At 45.3% G+C, this 27,803-nt stretch overlaps 1 pseudogene across 1 annotated transcript; it reads right to left on the bottom strand.

Annotated features, from left to right (window-relative positions):
• Nucleotides 1–805: 805 nt before the first annotated feature.
• On the bottom strand, nucleotides 806–27,803 carry LOC143533209 (serine/threonine-protein kinase PCRK1-like; annotated as a pseudogene). The gene is made up of 4 exons (XR_013135312.1): nucleotides 27,395–27,803; nucleotides 4,999–5,259; nucleotides 4,803–4,925; nucleotides 806–1,350 (listed from the first exon to the last, which is right to left on the bottom strand). The product of XR_013135312.1 is annotated as a serine/threonine-protein kinase PCRK1-like (transcript).

Raw genomic sequence — 27,803 nt, forward strand, 5'->3', positions numbered from 1 at the left:
TGCCCGCCTACCTGCTATGTTGATGTAATATCTATGTTTCTATATAATGAAAAATCATTAATTATTAATAAAAAAAATTAATAAGATAAGAGTTACCATTTTTTATATAGGGGACAAAGTTTAATGTAGGCTATGTAGCTACCCAAGGATACAACACCGGCTAAATATAAATTATTCGACAAACACTTTCACACGTCCATGAGATATCCAAAGTTCAAATTTTATAAAGAGAAATATATATACATTTTTCACAAAAAGAATTCAAAACTGGTCCAACAGCTAAACCAACCCGCCACTGATTTTCAAAACCGGTCAACCCAACAAGTATTGGTTCAACCATGCCAACCGAACCGGTTAAAGGTCCAGTTCCCAGTCCAAGTGTTCCATTAGATCAGTTTTAACAACATTGCTTATAACTTAATCTTATAAAAATATATATATTCATGAATCATGCATGAACTGAAGTAGTCATAACTCGTAACATAAAAACTGTTATGAACCCGGATGTGACTTGTGAGTCCAGACAAGCCCAACCGGCCCAGTTTAGGTAGCCCAATAAGAGAAGTGGTCCGTGGAAAAATGTGACATGACTCGCTTGATATATGCTGAAGAGATTCAAAGAAAAATGTGGTTCTTCTCTCATCTCAAATTGACAAATTCTATTCTAATTTCTAATCTCTCTTTGTAATTCTTGTTTGTTCATGATTGTGTACGCTTCGGTTTTCACCGTAAACCTTCAGTTTATCCATCTAAATCTAGCTAGCTTCTAATTGTCTGGTTCATTGATGCTTTGGTTGTGTTAATATCACTTCACAACAAAAATATATACAAAACATGTCATATGATTACATAAAATTGCTAATGTGTCCTTTTCTCTATAACAAACTAGACAAAGAGACTACATATTTATACAAAAACTTTATCTGGATTTATGGGTTCAATAGAAGGAACAACATGAGTCGGACCGCCTACTGGTGATCTAGGACTGGTTCCTTCTGATGCATGCCCAACAGCTCGGTTAACCATTTCAAGAACCTCACTCATTTTTGGTCTTGCTTTTGGGTTCGTAGACAAACACTTGTTGGCTATAATGGAAAGCTCTTGTGCTGTTTTAAGCGAGTACTTACCTTCTAGCCTAGAATCAACTATTAGTCTAAACCTTTTAGAGTCGAGATGCGGTTTCACCCATTCTAAAAGCTTCTGCTCATTCTTGGGCAGGTTACGATCCAATGGACGCCTACCCGTGATAAGCTCATACAGAAAAACACTGTAACTCCACACATCACTCTGGGATCTGAGTCGTCCCGTTAGGATATATTCTGGAGCCGCATATCCCATTGTTCCTACAACCTGATCACATAGTATCTCAATGTCATTGGTTAAAGGTTATATGACACTCAAACCAATTTGTGTACAATTGTATTTTTAAGCTTCATGGGAAGTGAATGAGAAACAACAAAATATTATTGCTTTTATTTTTCACTTTTTGAGATTGAAATAAGAATGCAACTTTTTATAACAACGGTATTGCATTAAAAAGCATCGACTAGCAAGCTGTTGGGAATTACCGAGTCGACTTATGGCTATGCGTGGAGCGACTTGAGATACAAGAAACCGGTTAACTTGGCGTGCAAGTAATCGGGTTATCTATGGATAGTTATTTTATGGAATAATCTATTTTAGGTTTAGATGGAAATAATTATCGTGTTGATTTTATTTTGTCCTAAATATATTCTAACGCGTTTAGGTTAGTCTATAAATACCGTGTTTAGGGTATGGGATATTGTATCAAGTTTTTGAGTCAGATTTCTTGATCATCAATAAAGTTTGGGTGTTAGCCAAATATTGTTCTTTGTTCTTGTTCATTACGCACCCCTGATTACCATAATTGGTATCAATCGGTACTAAATCAGTCGGGCCTGTATAATCAGAAGGAAGGAGAAGCCTGTGTGACCTGGGGTTACTCCGATTGGAACAAGCAAATCGAACAACGATCCCATGATCAGAAATTCGTTCGTCCGTGGCCAAGGGACTGCCAAGCAAACAAATCAATTTTGCATATCATAAATCTTGAAAAGTCAACATGTCACTTTGTCTTTAGTGATTTGATTCATGCACGTGTGAAGGTTGGTGATCAATTATTATTGAGTTGAAATAACGAATTATCAAAAAAAAAAAAAACACCGAAGTGTGATTTTTGTTAGTATAGACAAGGAGGGTAAAGAATAAAACAAGTGTTAAGGTTTAACGAACAACGATGGGTGATCAATCGGCAAAAGAAACGAACCCGAACCCGAACTCGTTTCAATGTCCGAAACTATCAACAACGAATTACACGGTTTGGGCTATGCATATGCGCGTGTTGATGAATGTGCATGGCGTGTGGGACACGATCGATCCAGGTAGCGGCGATGCAAAACTAAACAATATTGCAATCGCTTTGATTTTTCAGTCGATCCCTGAAGCACAGATTTTACACGTGGATAATCTGCGCACGGCGAAAGAGATGTGGGAAGCGTTAAAGACCCGACATCTAGTTGCAGAGCGGGTGAAGGAGGCGAAGCTCCAAACCCTAACGTCAGAGTTCGACGGGTTGAAGATGAATGAAATAGGGACGATTGATGAATATGCAGCCACGTTATCGAGTTACTCGTCAAAAGCCGCCACGCTCGGAGAGATATTCTCGGAAGAAAAAATGGTAAAAAAGTTTCTTATGAGTATTTCAAGACGTTTTATTCATATTGTGGCATCACTTGAGCAAGTTTTAGATTTAAAGACGGTTGGGTTCGATGATGTGGTGGGTCGATTAAAAGCCTATGAAGAGAGGATAAAAGAAGAAAATCTTCAAACCGAGAGCAGTCAAAGTCGGTTAATGTTCACCAAATCTGAACCAGTTAGAAGGGGTCGAGGTCGAGGATCCTATGCTTCAAGAGGACGGGGACGCGGTCGAGATGATAAGAAAGGAAAAGGTATGGAACGAGATTTATCAAATATTAAATGCTACAGGCGCGATGAATTTGGTCACTTTGTCTCAAGGTGCCCCGACCGATTTCGGAAAGATGAAGTAAATCTAAACCGAACAGAAGAAATGAAACAAATGGTTTAGATGCTTCGTTTTTCATGATGGAAGGTGTTCGGGAAACCGTATACCTTAACGAAGATAAAGTAATTCCGGCGAAGTACAATACTGATTCGGGCGAGACCGACATGTGGCACTTAGATAATGGTGCAAGTAACAATATGACGGGAAACCGGGAATATTTTGCGGAATTAAACGAACAAATAGTCGGACGAGTAAGGTTCGGAGATGGTTCGTGTGTGCCGATCAAAGGGAAGGGTTCGATTGTTTTTAAAGGTAAAAGTGGAGAACATAAATTGATGACCGATATTTATTATATTCCGGGCTTGCAATGTAATGTGATTAGTTTGGGTCAAGCAACCGAGTCGGGTTGTGATATTCGGATGAGGAGTAACTACTTAACGATGCATGATAGTAGTGGAAGGTTACTAATGAAGGTCACGAGGAACTCTAAGATGCTTTATAAAATCCGACTAAATATTGGGAATCCAACTTGTTTAGAAGCAAAAGTACCTGGTATGTTCTCCGGTATTTGCAGGCCGATAAATTCCAGGTCTCGAACAATGACACCGAACCCATTTATAACAAACTGCAGCAATAGCGACGATGAAACTGTCGCTAAAAGCAGCAACAGCGACAGCCAAGTTACTAACAGCAGTGAAACTGTCGCAAACAGTAGTGAAGCTGTCGCAAACAACAACAGCAGCGGCAACGAAGGTGTTGCTAACAGCAGCAGCTTTGTCGCAAACTGCAGTAAGGTTAATAATTCCAATGAAGAACTCGAAGAATTACTAGTGTTATTGAATGATGAAATGAGTAGCTTTGATGAAGCAAAATCGAAACCCGAGTGGATGAAAGCGATGCGGGCCGAGATCAATTCAATCAAGAAAAAGAAAACGCGGAGTTTAACGAGGTTACCAAGAGAAGTTAAACCAATCGGTAAACGGGTATTCAAGGTAAAACGGAATCCCGACGAGTCAATAAACAAACACAAGGCGATGCTTGTGGTGAAAGGATGCGTGCAACAACCCGGGATTGATTATGACAAAGTGTTCGCCCCGGAAGCACGAATCGAGAAGATACGGTTTTTGGTTGGTCTCGCGCGGATTAAATTCAAGGAGATGCAAGCCTTGTTAAAGTTGGAAGATCTCCCTTGTACGACTCAGAAATTCAGGGGGTGATTGTTGGGAATTACCGAGTCGACTTATGGCTATGCGTGGAGCGACTTGAGATACAAGAAACCGGTTAACTTGGCGTGCAAGTAATCGGGTTATCTATGGATAGTTATTTTATGGAATAATCTATTTTAGGTTTAGATGGAAATAATTATCGTGTTGATTTTATTCTGTCATAAATATATTCTAACGCGTTTAGGTTAGTCTATAAATACCGTGTTTAGGGTATGGGATATTGTATCAAGTTTTTGGGTCAGATTTCTTGATCATCAATAAAGTTTGGGTGTTAGCCAAATATTGTTCTTTGTTCTCGTTCATTACGCACCCCTGATTACCATACAAGCTACTAGCCAGGAGAAAAACAGAGAAATTACATGACTAGAGGAGGGTTTTCAACTACTTAATCTGAGAAATTTTACACATTTTTTCCTACACAATTACCAAAAGAACGAGAATGCATTTTTTTGTCTGCCTGTTATCATAATATATGGTGTTTTGCGTAGATTTCTCCTCTGTATATATTTAAAGTTTATCATGGATGAACGTACCGCTGTGGAGACATGGGTTAGTCCTTCTTGAGGACCTAACCTAGCTAGACCGAAATCTGAAAGTTTGGAGTTCCATTGATCGTCAAGAAGGATGTTGGAAGATTTAAAATCTCTAAAGATAATCTACAAAAATGTAACAACTTTTACCCAAGATGTATTTGGAGAAGCCTGTATTGTTAAAGTTGTAACAGCCTACCTGAAAGTCCATTTCTTCATGGAGGTATGTTAAGCCACGAGCCGCTTCTTGAGCTACTTTAAGTCTCATGGTCCATGATAGAGGTTCCACTGTCCTAGCCAGCAAATGATCTTCAACACTTCTATTGGGCAAATATTCATAAACCAAAAGCCGTTGGATCCCTCGTTCATCGTCTTCTGCGCAATAGCCAATGAGCTTCACAAGGTTTGGGTGCTCAACCACCCCAAGAACATTCACTTCCGTCACCCACTCCTTGTGCCCCTATCCATCACAAATAAAAAGTTAGAACAACATTCTTTAGTTATATATACATACATCATTGAAGAAACACTAAGTGACCCTGAACAGATTATAGATAATCTGGGGGTTAAGTAATGTTTCCCACGGATGAGGTCTAGCTGAGAAGGCTGTTCTTCAGGAGACCTGCAAAACAAACACCGTAAGCTCGTCACTGAGAAGGGGGGGGGGTTCCTCCTTGTGACCACCCTCCGGCGAGAGAATCAGACTAGGTTGCTCTGAATATAAGTGTATATTAAGAGATTGCTAGATAACTGGATAGCAGATGATCTTACCATTCCAAGATGTTGGAGTATTTATAGCCGAAGGTAGGTTTCCTAGAAGGTACAGCCGGCTGAATAGTATTCCTGTTCTACCAACAGTGGACTATACACAGGCCATACTGGTTGGTGGATAGATTACGGCCAACAGTAACTATGTCGGCTGCACTATTCCTCCAACTGTAGATTATGCACGTCCTACCTACTGTGGATTATACGCAGGCCATGTTGGTTGGTGAATAGGTTACGGCCAACAGTAACACTATTTCACCAATTGTAGGCTGCGCACGCCCTACAGTAAGGGTTGGTGAGTAGGCAGCGGCTAATAGTGACAAACAGTACTAGAGGGTGCTCCTCCTCGCACTGTTGTCGGTGAGCTGTCACCCTGTGATTGGCTCATGGGTTGTTCTGGTCAGATCGTCTGTCCTATCCATACCTTGGTAGGTATAGTACAGAAGATCTTTCAGAATCGTACAGACTGGCTCATTTAGGCGGGATTGTTCCCGCCTTGCTCATTCCTTCATGTGACTACTGAAGTATCTATTGTCTTGTGCGTGTAGCCCTGCTGTCCGCGGGTAGCCTTCCCTGATGGCTTGTATCCGCAACTGCGGGAACAGGCGGGGTACTTTACCATTGGGAGGCTTTCCCTGCGTGTACAGCTTGCGTACTGCGCGTAAGGTTCTATGAGCATGGTGGGTCCTGCGGGAGCAGATGGTCTTTGCGCAGACGTCCCTGTTTAAGGTGAGTCTTGCGGGACCAACTGGGTTCTGCTGGGACCTACCTCTTCAAGTCCCCCCAGTCCAATGTTCTTCTCATGAATGTTCAATAAAGTGAGGTGAACTTTTGGACTTTAAGCAAGGGGTTTTGAAAAGGTTTTTAGTTTTAAGGTTCTCCGTGGGGATTCTTCCCGCGGATTTCCTAATGTCACTTGCAAAAATTCCCGATTTTTTTGCTTGATCTTTGGGTATGATGCGGGTAGGTATGTAACCTTCTCGCAAGTCAGGAGCGTTGAGTCTCACTTGTGTGGATTCTCCTTGAGGTTTTAGTGGTTTTGAACATAGTGATCAATTATGTTTAAACCACCAATTCCATCCTGGAGCCTCAAAACAATGTATTTCTCGACGTTCCCGCTATGCGGGGATGTTATTTCCGTTTCCACAAGCATTGCCCAAAAGATCCTTCTTGGTTTCAATTCCCTGCGGAGCGCTAGGTATGTGAAGGGTTTTGCCTTGACACTGTACCCGCGCTCGTCTTACAGTTACTTTACTTTCAAGGTACCTCTGGCGTCAATTCCCTGCGGGTGCTAGGTATGTGAAGGGTTTTGCCTTAACACTGTACCCGCATCCGTCTTATGGTTACTTGGTTGCCAAGGTAAGGGGTATTTTCCCGCTTACTTTTGAATCTTTTTGAATTTTGAATTTTGAAAGGTTGGTAAGGATAAGAACAGTCCAGACATCTGAAACGTCGTGCGACGGTTTCTTCTGACTGTGTCAGGACGTGCAGGAAGTTATGGTGACGTGACAGAACATGGTCATTCCAGTCGCTTTTTCAGGCGCGTGGGCACGATTTTTCGGGCACGTGGCCGCGAAATTACTGGCACGCGTCCTGTCAACAGCTGTTGCCAGCTTGCTTTTTGCCACGTGTCATAGTTTCATTGCACCTTCGATTTCTCTCTCCTCCGCATTAAATTCACCGCATTAATTGCGATTACTATATAAAGGGGGAGAGGGTTATTTGCAATTCACACTTTCCACTCTTCTCTTCATCTTTAAGGCGATTTCCGGCGAATACTCCTTTATTTAATCGAGCATTCTCTCGAAATCGTTTTCTTCTTCCTCTGCAAGATGTCTTCACGTGATGCTGAAGCTGTGGCCGACGACAGGAGTACTGCTGGCGAGTGCCAGTTGTAACATCTGACCCGATCCGACCCGACCCAGGTACCCGTTTCCCTTATCCGATCTCTTTCTTTTATGATTTAATATTTATTTATACTTATATTTTACTTTTAATAATAATAATATACTTTTCCTTCCCGCCTCTTTCTCTCTCTTTCTTTCCGCCGTCCCGTCCCTCTCCTTCTCTCTTTCCGCCTTCTTTTCCCTCTTGTCGCCGTCCCGCCCTTAAGCCTTGTTTCCCTCTTTTTCTTCTAACTCTTTGCTTGTCCTTTGTTCCTTCCCGCCTAAGGTTGTCTGCGCAGCTCCACGCGCCAGACCCCTTACAAGGAATCCTGCGTGAAGACCATCTGTTTCAGCGTTACGCGAGACGAACTCTTCTCGCAGCGCGCTAAGAATTGTAAATCTTCTCGCAGCGCGCGAAGGACGGTAGTTCTTCCCGCGACGCGCTAAGGATTTGTAGTTCCTTCTCGCAGCGCGCTAAGGATCATAGTTCATCCCTCGACGCGCGAAGAATTATAGTTCTTCCCGCGGCGCGCTAGGAATTTTAGTTCCTCCCGCGGCGCGCTAAGAAATGTGACTCTTCCCGCGGCGCGCTTAGAAATGTAGTTCTTTCCGCGACGCGTTAAGGTTAGTTCTGTCTGCCTTCGCGCTCGCGCTCTCTTGACCTTCTGTGTCTGCCTTCGCGCCTTTGCCTTCTCGCGCTAAACCCTTTGAGTTTTCTTCTGTTTAATCTAGCCGTTGCTTTTGAGTTATCTTATCTTTTGAGCTGTTGACCTAATCTGCTTTATGTCTGAAAAGTTACTTTCGGCGCAGCATGCGCACCAACCCCATTGGTTGACAGATAAAGTGACTGACATAATCTTTTGAGATCTGCTTTTGCCATGCTTGACCTGTACCTTTATCTGACCCGCCCATGCTTTTTACTGTTCCCTGACAGCTTTTCCTTTGCCCCCTGCAGCTGCCATATCTTTCCATATCCTTTGCTTTTGGAATCTTTTACTTTTTGAGATCTTTTCCCCTTTTTCTAGGGATTGTGTTCCCTAGGGTTTCTCTATAAATAATAATGTTATTTTCTTAACACTACACACACAAACACTTAATCACTCCTGTTCTCCTTGCTCTCTCTGCCGCCTCCCTCTCTGCCTCCGTCTTCCTCCCTGTTCTGTCCTGCTCTTCCGGTAATATATATTATATATAATAATTTACTTATTAATTATGCTAACTCATAATCAAGACTTAAAACCAATCATTAAAACAATAATCTTATTTATAGGTTAACTTGTGCTTGTTTAAAGTTGGTTCTTGCTTTATCTTACACCGCATCGTTTATCATGTGAGTAATCTCGTACCTAATCCCTTTTTGCTTTTAATGTTTTGGGATGTTCATGTGTTCATACAAACTTAGAGTCTTAAACTTGTTTATGAACTTTAGTCACGCAGTATCCCATGTGTTGAGGACGTAGACTTGGCTGTTTATTTGTATGTGTGGATCATTAACCGTCTTGTCGGTCTATTCCGCAGTTTTCATGGTACCATTAGATGAACACGGGAGAACTATCGTTTATGATTTTCTCTTTTGTTTACACATGCACAGTTTGTCTTGTTTGTGAGCTCAATTGTGAGCACTGGCAGTCTTATGAATCTTAGAGTTGGTCCCGATCAGATTACACCCTTGTTGAAAACCAGACATACACATGTTGCGCGCAGAATTATTGTTATCTATGTATTGTATTAAACTTGATTTCTCACCAACACGCAAGTGTTTGACGTTTATTTTAACACATGTTCAGGTTTGCAGTAGCTGTTTTGGAGCTTGTGGACACATAGGAAGTTTTCTTTATTTTGGACCTAGATTAAAATGTATCAAGACAAGTTATTGCTGTTCGAATATTATGATTTATAATATATTGATTTATGATGATTTATGTTATCTACTTTTACCCTGCGCGCGCGCGAATGAATGTATTTATTAAATATTGACACCCAATAGTGTCACGAGTAATGAAACAATATGTGGCGCCCCGATGTATAATCCGCCTTTGGTCGGGGTGTTACAGATTGGTATCAGAGCTCGTTGACTTTAGGATAGGTGGTTAGACGTAACGGCCTAGAATACCTAAGAGTCCCTTCTCGCGCATGAGAGAAATCTCATGTTTGCGCGCTTATTGTTAATTACTCGTTATTTATGAATATGCTCGCGCTTGCGCAGTATATGATTTTATGTTTTATTTCGCGATATTTCGATTTTTGTTGAATTTCGATTTTTATTGATTTTTCTTACATATTCGTTTGTTGGGTTTGAAAATCCGAAAAGTCATGGTGATACATGAATAGTTGATTTTTAATTTCCATTTACGATTATGTTCTGAGGTTGGAGACTTGAAAAGTCATGGTGATACATGAATTGTCAACCTCCAATACTCATTTTCTTGTATGTTTTATATTGAAGATTGAAAAGTCATGGTGATACATGAATCGTCAATCTCCAATACTCGTTTGCTCGTATATTTTAAATTGGGAATTCGGAAAGTCATGGTGATACATGAATTGTCGATTCTTGATTCGAATTTGTTACCTTTATTAAGTCTGCATTTAGGGTCATTTAATCTACTTTAACTTTTGATAGTATCTAACTCTGCGAAACCAAGCTCTATAAAGTTATACTTTGCGATAAAACTAAGATATTAACTAAAATTAAAATTTTTATAGAATGCCTCCGCTATCTCGCCGATTTCAGAGAAGAGAAGCCTCGCGCATGCGTAGACAGCAACGTTCCCAGGAAATGGCCGCCGCAATAGCCCAAGCTTTGAGCCAAAACAATACCAACACCTCTGGTTACAACATTAAGTCCTTTAACGCGGGTAACCCTCCAAAGTTCACAGGTCTTGAAGGAGCCACCGTGATGCTCCAGTGGCTTGAGAAAATAGAAAACACTTTCCTCCACACACAATGCCCCTCAGACAGACGAACCCTGTATGCTTCCAGTGTCCTGGAATCTAGAGCGCTTACATGGTGGAATGGAGTAGCTCATGCGCGTGGCGCAGAAGCTGCTTCTAGCATGACATGGGAGGAATTCAAGGAAATTCTGATGCAAGAATTCTGCCCTCCCAACGAAGTTAAGCGCCTGGAGGAAGAATTCTGGAACTTGAAGCAATACAGTGGCGAAGCGCGCGAGTACGCGACGCGCTTCCACGAGCTAAGCTTACTGGTCCCTCACCTTGTTACCCCTTCACGCCGAGCAATCGAGAAATTCCTTGGGGGTCTCCCCATGGAAATTCAAGATTCTGTATGGGCCAGAAACCCAGTTACCCTCTCTGACGCCATTGAGTTGGCCGCTGTGCTCAGCGACAACCATGTCAGAGCAGGAACCCTGTTCCTGCGGGGAACTGAGAAGACCAAACCCACCAAGACTGTCCCTGAACCAACAGAAACCAAACCAGAACCCTCAAACCATAACCAGAAACGTAGGCGCAGACAAGCTTACGCGCTTACCAACCCGCCCATAGTCCAGCAACCCGCCTACCAACCTCTAGTATACGCGCCTAACCCTCTGTCAGCCTACCCAACACCTCCTGTAGTCCACAACTATGCCTTAACCAATCCAGCACTCCCTCCCCCGCCAACTAAGAAACCTTACACAGGAAACCATCCCTTTTGCCCAACCTGTAGATTTCACCACCCAACCCAAACCCCGTGTCGACTTTGTAACCGATGTGGCCGTACTGGTCACACTGCTGAAAACTGTAGAGTCCTTCCCGCCAATCCAATTGCGCCAACACCACCAGTCTACCCGCAGAACCCACAACTAACCTACCAAAACCCACGACCCAGATCGTGCTTTAACTGCGGCGATCCCAGTCATTTCCGGAACGCGTGCCCAAGGCTACAAGTGCAAATCACACAAGCGAATCCGGTGAACCAGATTTCGAACCAAGTAACGCGTGGACGAGCTTTTAACATAACCGCGCACCAAGCGCAAGCGAATAATGACGTAGTTAATGGTACATTTTTGCTTAACGGATTTTATGCTTCTATACTTTTTGATACTGGCGCCGATCGAAGTTTTATCTCTCGCGCCTTCGAGCAGAAGCTTGCGCGACCGCGCAACGATTTAAAAGAAGATTTTTCAGTTGAATTGGCTAATGGCGAAACTGTTTTAATTAACTCTGTGATTAAAGATTGCACGCTTAACCTTAACGAAAACGATTTTCTAATCGACCTCATCCCTATGCCTCTTGGAAGCTTTGATGTTATCATTGGTATGGACTGGCTCTCGCATAATCGCGCCGAAGTTATTTGCGCCAAGAAGATGATTCGCATACCTCGAGAAAATGGTGATCTTCATATTTACGGCGAGAAACCCTCCCGCGGTCTTAAACTTATGTCTTGCGCCGAAACCCAAAGACTCATGAGGAAGAAGTGTATTGCATTCTTAGCTCATGTGGTTAAACCTGCTGAAGAAGAGAAGCTTCGCGATATCCCTGTTGTGCGTGATTTCCCTGAAGTTTTTCCTGATGATCTTCCTGGTATCCCTCCCGCTCGTGAAGTCGAGTTCCGTATTGATCTTGTCCCTGGTGCTTCCCCCGTAGCTAAATCTCCTTACCGTCTTGCACCCGCTGAGATGCAAGAATTGGCAAGCCAACTTCAAGAGTTGACTGCCAATGGATTCATTCGCCCTAGCTCTTCGCCCTGGGGTGCTCCGGTGTTATTCGTTAAAAAGAAAGATGGATCGTTTCGCATGTGTATTGATTACCGCGAGTTGAACAAACTCACCATTAAAAACCGGTATCCCTTACCGCGTATTGACGACCTCTTTGATCAACTCCAAGGTGCCTCTTGTTTCTCGAAGATCGATCTCCGTTCTGGTTATCATCAGTTGCGTATCCGCGATGAAGATGTTCCGAAGACTGCTTTTCGAACTCGTTATGGCCATTTTGAATTCTTGGTCATGTCCTTCGGTCTAACCAACGCACCCGCCGTTTTCATGGATCTAATGAATCGGGTGTGTAGGCCTTTCTTGGATAAATTCGTGATTGTGTTTATCGATGATGTTCGGGTGTATTCTAAGACCAAGGCCGAGCATGAGCAACATCTTCGGTTGGTGTTGCAAAAGCTTCGAACCGAGCAGCTCTATGCTAAGCTTTCCAAGTGTGAATTCTGGTCTGATGAAGTACAGTTTCTTGGTCATGTTGTAAACAAGATGGGTATTCATGTCGACCCATCCAAGATTGAAGCAATCAAGAACTGGATTACGCCATCCTCTCCTTCTGAGATCCGTTCCTTTCTGGGCTTAGCTGGTTATTACCGGCGCTTCATTTCGAACTTCTCGAAGATCGCATTGCCTTTAACAGCTCTAACGCACAAAGGTAAACCGTATATTTGGGGCTCGAAGCAAGAAGAAGCCTTTCTGACGCTCAAGCGTTTGTTGTGTGAAGCTCCTGTTCTTGCGCTACCTGAGGGTAATGATGATTTTGTCGTGTATTGCGATGCATCCAACCAAGGTCTCGGTTGTGTTCTTATGCAACGAGGCAAGGTTATCGCTTACGCATCAAGGCAACTTAAGGTTCATGAAAAGAATTATACAACTCACGATCTCGAACTTGGTGCAGTTGTTTTTGCCTTGAAGATCTGGAGACACTACCTTTATGGTACTAAGTGTATCCTCTACACTGACCATAAAAGCCTTCAGCATATCTTTGATCAAAAGGAACTCAACATGAGGCAACGCCGATGGAACGAACTCATCAGCGATTACGATTGTGAGATCCGGTATCATCCTGGTAAGGCTAATGTGGTAGCCGATGCGCTCAGCCGAAAACCCTGCCAGCTTAACTGTATCTTGCCGCGCACCCAGCTTCACTTCGCGCCGATCCAAAGCAACCTTGAATCGCGTATTCGTGACGCGCAGCGCGCATCCATCAGTAATGGTAACCTTCGCGCCGAGTTAGCGTGTGGCGCGGAAGCGCATTTTGTGCCCAATCTAAGTGGAATTCTCTGTTATCTTAATCGCATCTGGATTCCCTTTGATGAGAATCTTCGCGCTGATATCCTGAGTGAAGCGCACAAATCTCGGTATTCTATTCATCCTGGCACCGATAAAATGTACAAGGATTTGCGCATTACTTATTGGTGGCCCGGTATGAAGAAGGATATTGCTGTGTTCGTAGCTAGATGTCTGACTTGTTCTAAAGTAAAAGTCGAACACCAACGCCCATCTGGTTTGCTCGAACAACCTGAAATTCCTACGTGGAAATGGGAATGTGTAGCGATGGACTTTATTACCAAGTTACCTTTGACAGCAAGCAAACATGATAGCATTTGGGTAATAGTGGATCGTTTGACTAAGTCTGCTCACTTTCTGCCCATTCGTGAAAACTACCGTGTTGAGCAACTCGCGCAGCTTTATGTCAAGGAAATTGTCTGCCGCCATGGTACTCCTTTGAGCATCATATCCGATCGCGATGGCCGTTTTATATCTCGCTTTTGGAAATCTCTCCAATCTGCGCTAGGAACTCGCTTGGACATGAGTACGGCATATCATCCTCAGACTGACGGTCAGTCTGAGCGAACTATTCAAACTCTTGAGGATATGCTCCGATCTTGTGTTCTTGATTTTGGAGGTAATTGGGATTCGCACCTGCCTTTGATCGAGTTCTCTTATAATAACAGCTATCATTCCAGTATTGGTATGGCCCCATTTGAAGCACTTTACGGTCGTAAGTGCCGCTCCCCGATTTGTTGGAGCGAAGTGGGAGAAACTCAAATCACAGGACCCGAACTTGTTCAAGAGACAACCGATAAAATCGCCAAGATCCGTGATCATCTGCTGACTGCCAGAAGCCGACAGAAGAGTTACGCAGATCGCAGACGAAAACCTCTCGAATTTCAAGTTGGTGATCTTGTTCTCCTCAAAGTGTCGCCCTGGAAGGGTGTTGTCCGCTTTGGGAAGAAAGGTAAGCTTGCTCCTCGATATGTTGGACCATTCAAGATTCTCGCGCGTGTGGGAAAAGTTGCCTACAGACTTGACCTGCCGCCCGCGCTCAGTAATGTGCATCCAACGTTCCATGTATCCAATCTCAAGAAGTGTTTAGCCGACGAGAACCTTCACGTTCCACTTGATGAAGTTCAAGTTGATGAAACTATGCATTTCGTTGAGAAGCCTGTTGAGATTATGGATCGCGAGGTAAAGCAAACCAAGCGCAGTCGTATCCCTATCGTGAAAGTTCGCTGGGAGTCCAAGCGCGGAGCCGAGTTTACATGGGAAAGGGAAGATCAAATGAAGATCAAGTACCCGCACCTGTTCTCTGCGCAACCTACTTCGAGATAAATTTCGGGACGAAATTTCTTAAAGTAGGGGAGACTGTAACATCTGACCCGATCCGACCCGACCCAGGTACCCGTTTCCCTTATCCGATCTCTTTCTTTTATGATTTAATATTTATTTATACTTATATTTTACTTTTAATAATAATAATATACTTTTCCTTCCCGCCTCTTTCTCTCTCTTTCTTTCCGCCGTCCCGTCCCTCTCCTTCTCTCTTTCCGCCTTCTTTTCCCTCTTGTCGCCGTCCCGCCCTTAAGCCTTGTTTCCCTCTTTTTCTTCTAACTCTTTGCTTGTCCTTTGTTCCTTCCCGCCTAAGGTTGTCTGCGCAGCTCCACGCGCCAGACCCCTTACAAGGAATCCTGCGTGAAGACCATCTGTTTCAGCGTTACGCGAGACGAACTCTTCTCGCAGCGCGCTAAGAATTGTAAATCTTCTCGCAGCGCGCGAAGGACGGTAGTTCTTCCCGCGACGCGCTAAGGATTTGTAGTTCCTTCTCGCAGCGCGCTAAGGATCGTAGTTCATCCCTCGACGCGCGAAGAATTATAGTTCTTCCCGCGGCGCGCTAGGAATTTTAGTTCCTCCCGCGGCGCGCTAAGAAATGTGACTCTTCCCGCGGCGCGCTTAGAAATGTAGTTCTTTCCGCGACGCGTTAAGGTTAGTTCTGTCTGCCTTCGCGCTCGCGCTCTCTTGACCTTCTGTGTCTGCCTTCGCGCCTTTGCCTTCTCGCGCTAAACCCTTTGAGTTTTCTTCTGTTTAATCTAGCCGTTGCTTTTGAGTTATCTTATCTTTTGAGCTGTTGACCTAATCTGCTTTATGTCTGAAAAGTTACTTTCGGCGCAGCATGCGCACCAACCCCATTGGTTGACAGATAAAGTGACTGACATAATCTTTTGAGATCTGCTTTTGCCATGCTTGACCTGTACCTTTATCTGACCCGCCCATGCTTTTTACTGTTCCCTGACAGCTTTTCCTTTGCCCCCTGCAGCTGCCATATCTTTCCATATCCTTTGCTTTTGGAATCTTTTACTTTTTGAGATCTTTTCCCCTTTTTCTAGGGATTGTGTTCCCTAGGGTTTCTCTATAAATAATAATGTTATTTTCTTAACACTACACACACAAACACTTAATCACTCCTGTTCTCCTTGCTCTCTCTGCCGCCTCCCTCTCTGCCTCCGTCTTCCTCCCTGTTCTGTCCTGCTCTTCCGGTAATATATATTATATATAATAATTTACTTATTAATTATGCTAACTCATAATCAAGACTTAAAACCAATCATTAAAACAATAATCTTATTTATAGGTTAACTTGTGCTTGTTTAAAGTTGGTTCTTGCTTTATCTTACACCGCATCGTTTATCATGTGAGTAATCTCGTACCTAATCCCTTTTTGCTTTTAATGTTTTGGGATGTTCATGTGTTCATACAAACTTAGAGTCTTAAACTTGTTTATGAACTTTAGTCGCGCAGTATCCCATGTGTTGAGGACGTAGACTTGGCTGTTTATTTGTATGTGTGGATCATTAACCGTCTTGTCGGTCTATTCCGCAGTTTTCATGGTACCATTAGATGAACACGGGAGAACTATCGTTTATGATTTTCTCTTTTGTTTACACATGCACAGTTTGTCTTGTTTGTGAGCTCAATTGTGAGCACTGGCAGTCTTATGAATCTTAGAGTTGGTCCCGATCAGATTACACCCTTGTTGAAAACCAGACATACACATGTTGCGCGCAGAATTATTGTTATCTATGTATTGTATTAAACTTGATTTCTCACCAACACGCAAGTGTTTGACGTTTATTTTAACACATGTTCAGGTTTGCAGTAGCTGTTTTGGAGCTTGTGGACACATAGGAAGTTTTCTTTATTTTGGACCTAGATTAAAATGTATCAAGACAAGTTATTGCTGTTCGAATATTATGATTTATAATATATTGATTTATGATGATTTATGTTATCTACTTTTACCCTGCGCGCGCGCGAATGAATGTATTTATTAAATATTGACACCCAATAGTGTCACGAGTAATGAAACAATATGTGGCGCCCCGATGTATAATCCGCCTTTGGTCGGGGTGTTACACCAGTGTGCTCTGCCCGGCGATCAGTACCGGTATGTTGTCAGGAAGTTCATGCTCGATCCCCTCGAGCCTGAGTTTCCTGAATCCCACCAGACCGTGTACGATGCCCCCAGAGGCAAGATCGGGGTTTATGTTGCGTTTTTTGTCTATGGGAATCTTAGATTCCCATTGACAAAATTTGTTTACCGTGTCCTTGAGAGGCACGGTGTTCATTTGACCGAGCTGCACCCCATGGCGATCGCCAAGATTCGCCATTTTGAGTGGGTGTGCCGGATTTTGGGCATCGAGCCCCATGTGGACCGCCTGATGACCTTCTATACCTGGAGGTGCATCCAGGGGTGGTACACCCTGACGACCCGCATTAAGGGTCTGAAGATTTGCGACACCGAGCGCAGTCTTCGCGCGTGGAAGCAGGAATTCTTCTACATTTCTGCCCGCGCCATCCCCCTTGCCATGAAGTTTAAAAATGGCCAAGCGATACCGAGCCTTCACGCCCCCAACTACCAAGAGGCGGAATGGTTTTCGAAGATATCCCGGATCCAATCTCCGGTTTACCGGTTTGCGGAATCCGGGATGGTTATGTTAGGGATGAGCCGGGTGTGGAAAGATGCGTCTCAGGTTCCCATCCTTCTCGAATACGGTTTGAACTCTATTCCCTATGGTATGTCTTGTCTTTCTTTTTGATACAAGTTTGTCTTCTAACTGTTTCTTTTCTTTCAGAGGGAAATAATTTGGAGTCGCTTCTGTTCCCGCGGGAAACCGACGGTCCCGCGCGGATGGGTACTCGTGCTCTGGACGAGGGCGAGTTGCCCATCCTGGAGCAAACGGCGGATCGTTTTGTGGAGGTCTATCCGCTGGGCCACGAGATCCTGAGCCACCGGCGGCCAGGTAAGGCGATATTCTTTCCTCAATCCCTCAATGCTGAACCCGCTGTTGGAATTCTTGACCTGTCTTCTTCTGAGGAATCTTCAGATGCTCCTCCACTGGTGCGGAAGAAGAAAGCTGCTGCCGGCGGGAAAGGGAAGGAGAAGGCCTCCACGGCTGGTCCGGTGGTTCTATCTGACTCGGAGTCAGATAGTGAAGAGGTGGCGGGGAAGCCCGGTGGTGAGAGGACCACTGCTCCGGAGACTACGACCGTTACCTCCGGAGAACCGACGAAGACGACGGTGACCGGTACCAAGAGGCCGGCTCCATCGGGTTCCTCCCCGCCCGTCCGTACGTTCAGGGTCAAGAAAACCCGTAAGTACAATCATAGTTGTCTTTGTAGATTTATTACTTCATAAATTTATCTAACACTTTCTTCTTTATGCAGGCGTGGATGTTGACGCACTCCGGGGTGGAACGCAGGGGAGTACCTCCCCGCCAATGACGGTAGGCTCGGTCAGCCTTCCTGAGGCATCGACCCAGGCGCCTGCGCCTTCATCCGCTGGTCCAGTTGCTCATTCCTTTGAGCCAACTGTTCCGGCCGAGATGACGTCACCGCCGGCCGTGAGTGCGATTTTTACAGCATCCTTCACGGAGCCGGCGGTTACTGCTGCTGATGAGGCGGCGACCGCGGCGGCGACCACAACGGCGACCACGGCGGCTGCCACCATGCTCGCGCCACCGGCACCGACGGCCGGACCATCAGGTACGCGCAGGGCTTCCCGCCGATCTTTGCCACCTTCCCGTCTGCCTGACCTGTTGGATGGATTTCCTTTAGGTTCAGGTGATGGGTTTGGCGGCTATCGGCCTGTCATTGACCCTACAGGTGCGTAGGGTTCCTTTCTTTTTCCCTTATGTTTTTTATCATCTTTTCCTTACTACTTTTGTTTCTTTTGCAGTGTCGGATTCCAATGAAGTGTATGTTCCACGATGGAACATTCGCCGAGGAACAACCCTTCGCACACCTGTGGAGTGCGTGGACTGGGCTCGCCACGCTGCTCCACCGGGTGCGTTGGGGGAAGCCATGGTTAGCTACCAGGAGGGTAGGCTAACCAATGAGCTTCGGGTTCTCCAGGCCCGGATGCAGCCGCGCGTCGAGCTGCTTTGTCGTGAAAACGACAAGTTGAAAGCAGCTCGCGCCAAGGACGTATCTGAGGCGCGTGCTCTTCGGGAGGAGAACCAACAGCTGGCGGCAGCTGCCGCCGACAAGGAGAAGGCCTTTAAGGCCCTCGAGGTTGAAGTTCAGGCGCGACTCGAGGCTCGCTCCAAGGCTGCCCAAGCTGTGAATGAACAGCTTCGGCTGGCCAGGGAGACTGCGCGAAACGCAACCGAGAGGGCTGGCAAGGCTGAAGCCGTTGCTGAGCCTTTGCGTGTGGAGAATGAGGAGCTCAAGGCCAAATTAGAGGCTCTCCAACGCGCTCATGATGCCTTGGCAATGGAAGATGCCAAGAAACTCCAGGAAATCCTGGACCAGAGGGGGGTCCTTGACCACACCGAGCGGAAGCTTAAGGGCGTCGAAGAGGCTGCCGCAAAGGAAGTTTTACTTGCCAACCTTAACAAGAGCGAAGCCGAACGCGCCCATAACGAAGCTCAAGCTGCCCTCCAATGGCTTCTTCGAGAAGCGTTGCCTCAGGTATGTTTAGCTTTGTCCTCACGCTTTTCTCTGTAAGAGAAAAGGTTCTAATACTTTGTATTTTTTCTTTGTAGGTTGTGCGTCGGGTCTTTTCAGAGACCTCTTACGATGATGCTATGAGCGCAGCCCTCAACGCTTCTCATGAGGATGGGGAAAAGGCCGGCTTCTTGCTTGGTCTCGGGTTTGTTGAGAAAGGCGTCCCGCCTTCCAACTTCCCTTTGTTCAATGTGGATACCGAAGCCATTTACGACCAAGCATTGAACCAATACGCCGCCTTCCCGCATCCAGTGGTGGAAAAGGTGGACGAAGTAGCTGTTGCTGATGATGGGTTAGCTGTCCTCAAAGCTTTCCTCGAACCACCCCGTTCTTCTGACGGAGCGGGTCCAAGTGGAAGCGGCCCTGAAGCTTGACCCTGAAGATCCCTTTCCATTGCTAAGATAGACTTGTATAGATTTACTTTTTCAGGCGGGTAGTAACCCGGCCATTCTTGTAATATATCATTGAAATATAAATCTTTTTGCGGATAAGATTGTTATTTCCTTCTTTGGATTCCTTGCTTTATAAGCTCATGACTTAGTTTAAGTTAGCAATTTTCCAAGTTTTTTAGAATAAGTTAACCTGTTGAACGTGGTTGATGATGGGTTAAAGTTTCGCTTCCTCCTTCGTGATTGTGCGGGTAGAACCGTCATTTGCACTTGGTAGGATGGCTAAACTTTAACCTTCATCTGACCTGCGTGTAGGTTTTCCTCATTTTTCCTCGAAATTTCTAAGTATTTAGGATAAGTTAACCTTTGAACGTGGTTGATAGTGGGTTAAAGTTTTGCTTCCTCTTTCGTGATTGTGCGGGTTGAACCGTCACTTGCACTTGGTAGGATGGCTAAACTTTACCCATACCTGACCTGCGTGTAGGTTTTCCTTATCCTTATTTCTAAGTATTTTTTTTTTTTTTTTTTTTTTTTTTTTTTTTTTTTTTTTTAGGATAACCTTTGAACGTGGTAGATGATAGTTTGAAGTTTTGCTTCCTTATTTGTGATTGTGCGGATAAGACCGTCACTTGCACTTACAAAGATGGCTAAACTTTACTTACATCATACCTGCGTGTAGGTTTCCCTTATTTTTAACGTTGTGTTTATGCGGGTTTTGCCGCCTTCCACACGCAGCGACTTACTTCTCCTCATTTATGCGGTAAATACCGGCACCAGTGGGGAGTTCATAAGGATAAAGGTAAACACATTATGAAAGGAGAATCATTTCCATTAGAAGTGGCTCTTGGCCTTTTCTTTACAAGTTTTGGAATTGATCTACATATAACATTTGCGTAATTGAGCTCCATTCCATGTTCTTGGGATGGGAGTGCCATCGAGCCTTTCGAGCCGGTATGCGCCCTTTCCCAGAACCTGTTTGATAACGTATGGCCCTTCCCAGATCGGGGCCAACTTTCCTGGGCGTTCTTGGTTCGAAGCCTCGTTGTTACGCAGTATGTAGTCTCCTTCCTTGAAGTTGCAGAGTTTTACCCTCGTGTTGTAGTACTTTTGCATTTGTCGTTTGTAGTTCTCTTCACGTACTGCGGCTAAGTCTCTGCGTTCCTCGGTTAGCATAAGATCCAACCGTCTTTCCGCATCATTGTCTTCTGGCTGACTCAAGACCCTTGGTGAGGGTAGACCAATTTCGACCGGGACCATGGCTTCAGTGCCATAAGTGAGGCTGAACGGGGTTTCTCCCGTACTGGCCTTCTTCAACGTTCTGTTTGCCCAAAGGACGTGCGGAAGCTCGTCCACCCAGCCGGATCTGTGTTTCAAGAGTCTTTTCTTTATGCCTTCGACGATGCTTTTATTTGCTCTTTCTACCTCACCATTTCCTTGCGGGTGTGCCACTGAGGTAAAGGTGTGGGTGATTTGAAGTTCTTTTAGCCACTGTTGTAGCTTTTTGTCAGCAAAGTTGGTGCCGTTATCGCTCACCAAATTCTGTGGAAGTCCAAAACGACAAATTATAAATTCCCAAATAAATTTTTTGATATGCTTTGCGGTTGTTTGGGCTAAAGGTTTTGCTTCTATCCACTTGGTGAAGTAGTCGATGGCTACCACTAGGAACTGAACATTTCCTGCTGCTGTAGGAAATGGGCCTGTCACATCGATGGCCCACTTCTGAAATGGCCACGAAGAAGTGACTGGAACCAGTTCGTTTTTCGGGCGATGCGTGTTAGGTGCGTAAAGCTGGCAAGACCTGCATTTTCTGATGTATGCCAGTGCATCCGTATGCATCCCCGGCCAAAAGTATCCCGCGTTGTTTAGCTTGGCTACAACAGCGCGGGGACCTGCGTGTACCCCACAGATGCCTTCGTGTACTTCCCTTAGGAGGTAGTTGGCATCTTGGTTGTCCACGCATCTCAAGAGTGGGCCAAGAAAGTTACGTCTGTAAAGGATGTCATTGACGAGTTGATAATTCAGTGCTTTACAGCGTAGTTTTCTTGCCTGTGTTTTTGACTCTGGTAGTATTCCTGCTGCAAGGTAATTTATTATTGGTGTCATCCACGTTTCTGTACTGGTTTGGATGACACAAATTTCCTTGTGCGGGACTGATGGCGCTTCGAGGAGTTCAATGCGGATGTCCTTTCCCAGGTGGGTGAAGGCTAGTGATGCAAGCTTGCTTAACGCATCCGCAGATTTGTTTTCGCTTCGCTTGACATGTATGACTTTACAATCACTAAAATCACGCATAAGGGTTTTTGCCTGGGCGAGGTACAGGGCCATGGTGTCGTTCACAGCCGTGTATGTTCCATTTATTTGGTTGGCCACCAGCATGGAATCCACGTGGGCTTCCAAGTTTTTCACTCCCATCTTACGCGCAATTCTCAAACCGGCCAAGAATGCTTCATATTCGGCTTCGTTATTCGTACTTGGAAAGTCCAGCCGAATAGCGTAAGTATATTCTTGGCCCGCTGGGTTGGTTAATTTTAACCCTGCGCCTGAACCCTCATTACTGGCTGCTCCATCAGTATAGAGTCGCCAGACATCATTGACTTCTGCAATAAAATCGGCCAGGACCTGGCCTTTTATGGCTGGTCTTGGCTTGTACTTAATTGCATATTCTCCCAATTCAATTGCCCATTTGGCTAGACGTCCCGATAATTCGGGTTTGCCTAGAACGTTTGAGAGTTTGAAGTTGGTGAGAATGGTGATTGGGTGGCCCTGGAAATATCGTCTTAACCTGCGTGAAGCATGTATAAGTGCTAAGACTAATTTTTCGAGGGTAGAGTACCGGGTTTCTACGTCTGTTAGTACACGGCTAACATAATAGATTGGCATCTGGATGCCCTTTCGTTCTACTAGCAGGACTGCCCCGGTTGCTCTATCTGTTGCGGAAAGGTATAGGATTAACTCCTCTCCCGCTTGTGGTGCTGTAAGTGTTGGGAGTTCGATCAGGCGTGACCGAATCTCCTGAAAAGCTGCTTCCGCTTCTGGTGTCCAGCGGAAGTGCGTTTTCTTCAAGCAGTTTCTCAATGTTGACACGAAAGGAAACGACTTATCTGCATGGTTTGCCAAGAAGCGATTAAGTGCGACTAGTCGTCCATTCAGTGTCTGAGCCTGTTTGATGGTGGTAGGTGATTCCATTTTAACAATGGCTTCGACCTTTTCAGGGTTCGCTCTAAAGCCATCTTTAGTAACAATGACTCCCAAGAACTTCCCTTCTTCCATCCCAAATGAACACTTGCTCGGGTTGAGCTTCATGTTTATCTTTCGGAGCGTGTTGAAAGTTTCTTCAATGTCTTTCAACATCGCCTCAGGCTCGAGGCTTTTGATGACCAAATAATCCATATAGACTTCCAAGTTTCTCCCGATTTGGGCATGAAACTCTTTGTCCATTAGTCGTTGGTACGTGGACCCTGCATTCTTAAGTCCGAATGGCATCATTTTATAACAAAATGTACCATCGGGCGTCCGAAATGCGGTTTTGTCCTGGTCATCAATGGCCATGTGGATTTGGTGGTATCCCTTATACGCATCCAAGAAGCATTTAAGGCGGAATGGTGCCAACGAATCCACTTTGAGATCAATTTCTGGTAACGGATAACAATCTTTGGGGCATGCTTTGTTCAAATCTTTGAAATCTATGCACATGCGCCATTGTTTGTCATTCTTCGGTACCATTACGGGATTTGCAACCCATGTTTGATATCTACTAACGCGTACGATGCCTGCGTCAAGGAGTTCCTTGACTTGGGTTCTACACGCGTTAGTTTGTTCAGGCCCCATTACTCTGCGCTTTTGTACGATTGGCGTAACAGCCGGATCGCATTTGAGCTTATGCTCCGCCTTACTTCGGGGTACACCAGTCATGTCAGCTGGTGCCCACGCAAAGATGTCAGCGTTTTTCTGCAGTAAGCGTTTGAGTAAGGTGCGGGTGGGATCAACGATTGTTGGTCCAATGGTAACGGCCTGGTCGGGGTATTTGCCATTGAAGGCCCATTTTTCTGGTTCAGTGATGGTTGGTTTAGCCTTTTTCGGTTTGGGTTTAGATGAAACAGATGCAATGCATACCTGGGGAATGCCAGAGATCATTGCTACACCCTCAGCTGTTGGCCATCCCATCATGCCATGGACTGAAGATACCACGGCGTTGAATCTTGCCATCCCGTCTCTTCCGAATAGGATGTCGTACGTATGATGTGGCTTTTTCATTACGACAAAATCCACGTCTTCTGTGCGTGAATGATTCCCATCAGTAAGAGTAACGGGGAAAGATAGGATACCCAGGGGTGTTTCTGTACTTCCGTCAAACCCTTCCATTGAAGCGTAGACCGTTTCCAAGCGTTCTTTGTCTTCATCATCCAGCTTATCAAAGAACTGTCTGTACATCACTGTCGACGAAGCGCCGTTGTCAGCAAGAGTGCGTGAAGTGATGTAGTGCCCCAGCTGGCTTCTGATGACGATGGGGCCTTCTTTGCTGGGGCCTCCTGGCACTCGCGGGAAGCGCACCTCATCTTCCTTCCACGCGCATGGTTCTGCCACCCGTCTTTTTCTTCCTCTGACCTTGCCATGAACCATGTTGATGCTGATATCGACGGGCTTTCGTCCGTTACCTCTGTACCGGTTGTCATTCCTTCCTCCCTTCCTGATCGATGCCACAAGATGTGCAAGCCTTCCGTCCTTGACAAATGTCTCAATAATATCCTTCAAGGATGTGCACTCTTCAGTACCATGACCCTTTGTCCCGTGGAAATCACAGGATTTGCTTTGATCCGCATTAGGTTTCTGCCGGATCAATGGGGCTTTAGGCCATGGCAATTTTTCCGTGGCAAATATCTCCGTGACGCTCTTCGTGAGTGGCGTCCACCGGTGTTTTCGGTTTGAAGGGTGTGTGTTGTCCCTTCCGCCAACAAGAGGGCGAGAGCTGGATGAGGTGTCAAAGTTTACCCTTGACTGCCAAATACCTAGCCTCCTCTTTTTGTTCTGCCGGGCGATCCGGACATTGTTCTCTCTGGTCCTCTGCGTGTAGAGGTGTGTACTCTGGGGAAGATCTCTTCCCAGTTGCTTTTCCGTCTCGGCAAAGCGCTTTGCCGCCGTCATGATGGCATCCCAAGTTGATGGCATGCCATCCTTACCCGTCAATGTGCGGATAAGTTCTGGGTATTCGGCGCCTTGGATGAAGGCGGCGCGAACCAAATCTTCACTTATGTTGCCGAGACTAAGCTTTTTGGAGTTGAAGCGAGTGATGAAGTCTAGTAGAGATTCATCCTCCTCTCTCACGCAGTTAAGGATCGTCCACTGCTCTTCAGTGTACTTCCTCTGTTGGCTGAAATGCTGGCTGAACTTGTTCTGAAAGTCCGCCCAGTCATATATGTGGTGGATCGGTAAACGATCGAACCATGCCCTGGCCGCTCCGACCAGAGTCATCTGGAACATGTAGCACCACGTGGGTTCCGTCCAGTTGCTGACGGTAGCCCCCGCAATGAACCTGTTCAAATGGTCGTCTGGGTCGGATAGACCATCGTAAGTGCCAATGTTGGACATTTGTTTGGCACTTCTCGGGGCGATTGCTTCCGCAATGTCCCTTGCGAACTTTGACTTCCCTGCATTTGTAGCAGTTGGTCTAAAGGTTTTGGAAAAGTCACGCGGGTTTCTCTCCACGATTGGTTTAAAGGCTTCCCCAAAATTCCTTTTTGGTTGGACGTCCGTTTCCTTACGCTTCCCTTTCGCCTTATGGCGAGGGTTCGCGTCGGTGTCGGACTCCAACTCGTCGTCTGAGTACTCGCAGTCACTGCTCATATTGAGGTGTTGGCGAGTACTGGCGAATTCGTCAGCCTGTTGAACTGAACGCAAGCGTTCGTCCAATTCGGCTTGGAATTCTCTTTGCCGTGCTTCGGCCCACGCCTTCACTTGATCTAGTGTTTGGCGAGGAACCTTCGTTCGTTTTTCCAGTTGGGTATCGGAGAACCCCAATGGAATATTTACTCCACTTGCCCCGGCTTGGGTAGTCGGGGTAGTGTTCGTAAGGATTGTATAACCGCCGGTGTTCCCCCCAGTTGCTGGGGTTGTTACCGGGGTTTCTTGGTCGGTTACTGGCCTTTGAACCGGAGTAACGTTAACCATTTCTTCAGAAATTGTGAAAAAACTAAAATAGTTCTAGCTTTTATACACGGATGGCGCCAATGAAGAAACACTAAGTGACCCTGAACAGATTATAGATAATCTGGGGGTTAAGTAATGTTTCCCACGGATGAGGTCTAGCTGAGAAGGCTGTTCTTCAGGAGACCTGCAAAACAAACACCGTAAGCTCGTCACTGAGAAGGGGGGGGGGTTCCTCCTTGTGACCACCCTCCGGCGTGAGAATCAGACTAGGTTGCTCTGAATATAAGTGTATATTAAGAGATTGCTAGATAACTGGATAGCAGATGATCTTACCATTCCAAGATGTTGGAGTATTTATAGCCGAAGGTAGGTTTCCTAGAAGGTACAGCCGGCTGAATAGTATTCCTGTTCTACCAACAGTGGACTATACACAGGCCATACTGGTTGGTGGATAGATTACGGCCAACAGTAACTATGTCGGCTGCACTATTCCTCCAACTGTAGATTATGCACGTCCTACCTACTGTGGATTATACGCAGGCCATGTTGGTTGGTGAATAGGTTACGGCCAACAGTAACACTATTTCACCAATTGTAGGCTGCGCACGCCCTACAGTAAGGGTTGGTGAGTAGGCAGCGGCTAATAGTGACAAACAGTACTAGAGGGTGCTCCTCCTCGCACTGTTGTCGGTGAGCTGTCACCCTGTGATTGGCTCATGGGTTGTTCTGGTCAGATCGTCTGTCCTATCCATACCTTGGTAGGTATAGTACAGAAGATCTTTCAGAATCGTACAGACTGGCTCATTTAGGCGGGATTGTTCCCGCCTTGCTCATTCCTTCATGTGACTACTGAAGTATCTATTGTCTTGTGCGTGTAGCCCTGCTGTCCGCGGGTAGCCTTCCCTGATGGCTTGTATCCGCAACTGCGGGAACAGGCGGGGTACTTTACCATTGGGAGGCTTTCCCTGCGTGTACAGCTTGCGTACTGCGCGTAAGGTTCTATGAGCATGGTGGGTCCTGCGGGAGCAGATGGTCTTTGCGCAGACGTCCCTGTTTAAGGTGAGTCTTGCGGGACCAACTGGGTTCTGCTGGGACCTACCTCTTCAATCATGTATTTTGTATACATAATATAAAAATAAAGGCCTCTAATTTTTAGGATTTAGATAATGTGTGATTACATGCCTTTTACCAAATCGCATACAAGAAAAGCGTGTTATCATATTCCCTCATGTTAGAATCCTAAGCAAAAGAAGATATTTTTTTTTGTGGAAAAATATACGGATTTGTAATCCGCTTTAGACCCAAAAAAGTTGAGTCAGTGTTGTATATGTCATTCGATACACAAATATGTTATTTGCTAGTTGCATATTATTTTGTTGAAATGTGTTATTGAATATAACAACAAAAGCTTGCCTGTAAACCCTGTCTACCGAGCTGTTTAACAGCCACATTAATCGTTTTAATCGGATCTTGAGGGGACTTGATCGAGCCCAAGTAGACACACCCGAACCCACCCTCGCCAATCTTTGAAGAACGTCTAAAGCCATTGGTAGCCGACTTGAGTTCAGCCAAAGTGAACACTTTAAGGCCACTTGGCCTTTGTGAAAAAGTTGGAACATTAGCCCTTCGTTTTGTCTCGGCGCTAACATCAGACACAGTATGAGACTTGAACCCTGTCCATGATCTTCCTGGTCCGATTTTTCGTGGTTCCATTCTTTTCTTCATGGTAAGAGAATGAAAAACACTTCATTTCCTCTAAAGGTTTAAAGTCTCAGCTAGAAAAATATGAGATTATAATCAGCAACGTTTAGATTTAACACAA

The sequence above is a fragment of the Bidens hawaiensis genome, unplaced genomic scaffold, assembly GCF_021521415.1.
Source record: "Bidens hawaiensis isolate Kalapana, Puna unplaced genomic scaffold, B.hawaiensis_p1.1 tig00009623_1, whole genome shotgun sequence".
NCBI classification, from domain to species: Eukaryota; Viridiplantae; Streptophyta; class Magnoliopsida; order Asterales; family Asteraceae; genus Bidens; species Bidens hawaiensis.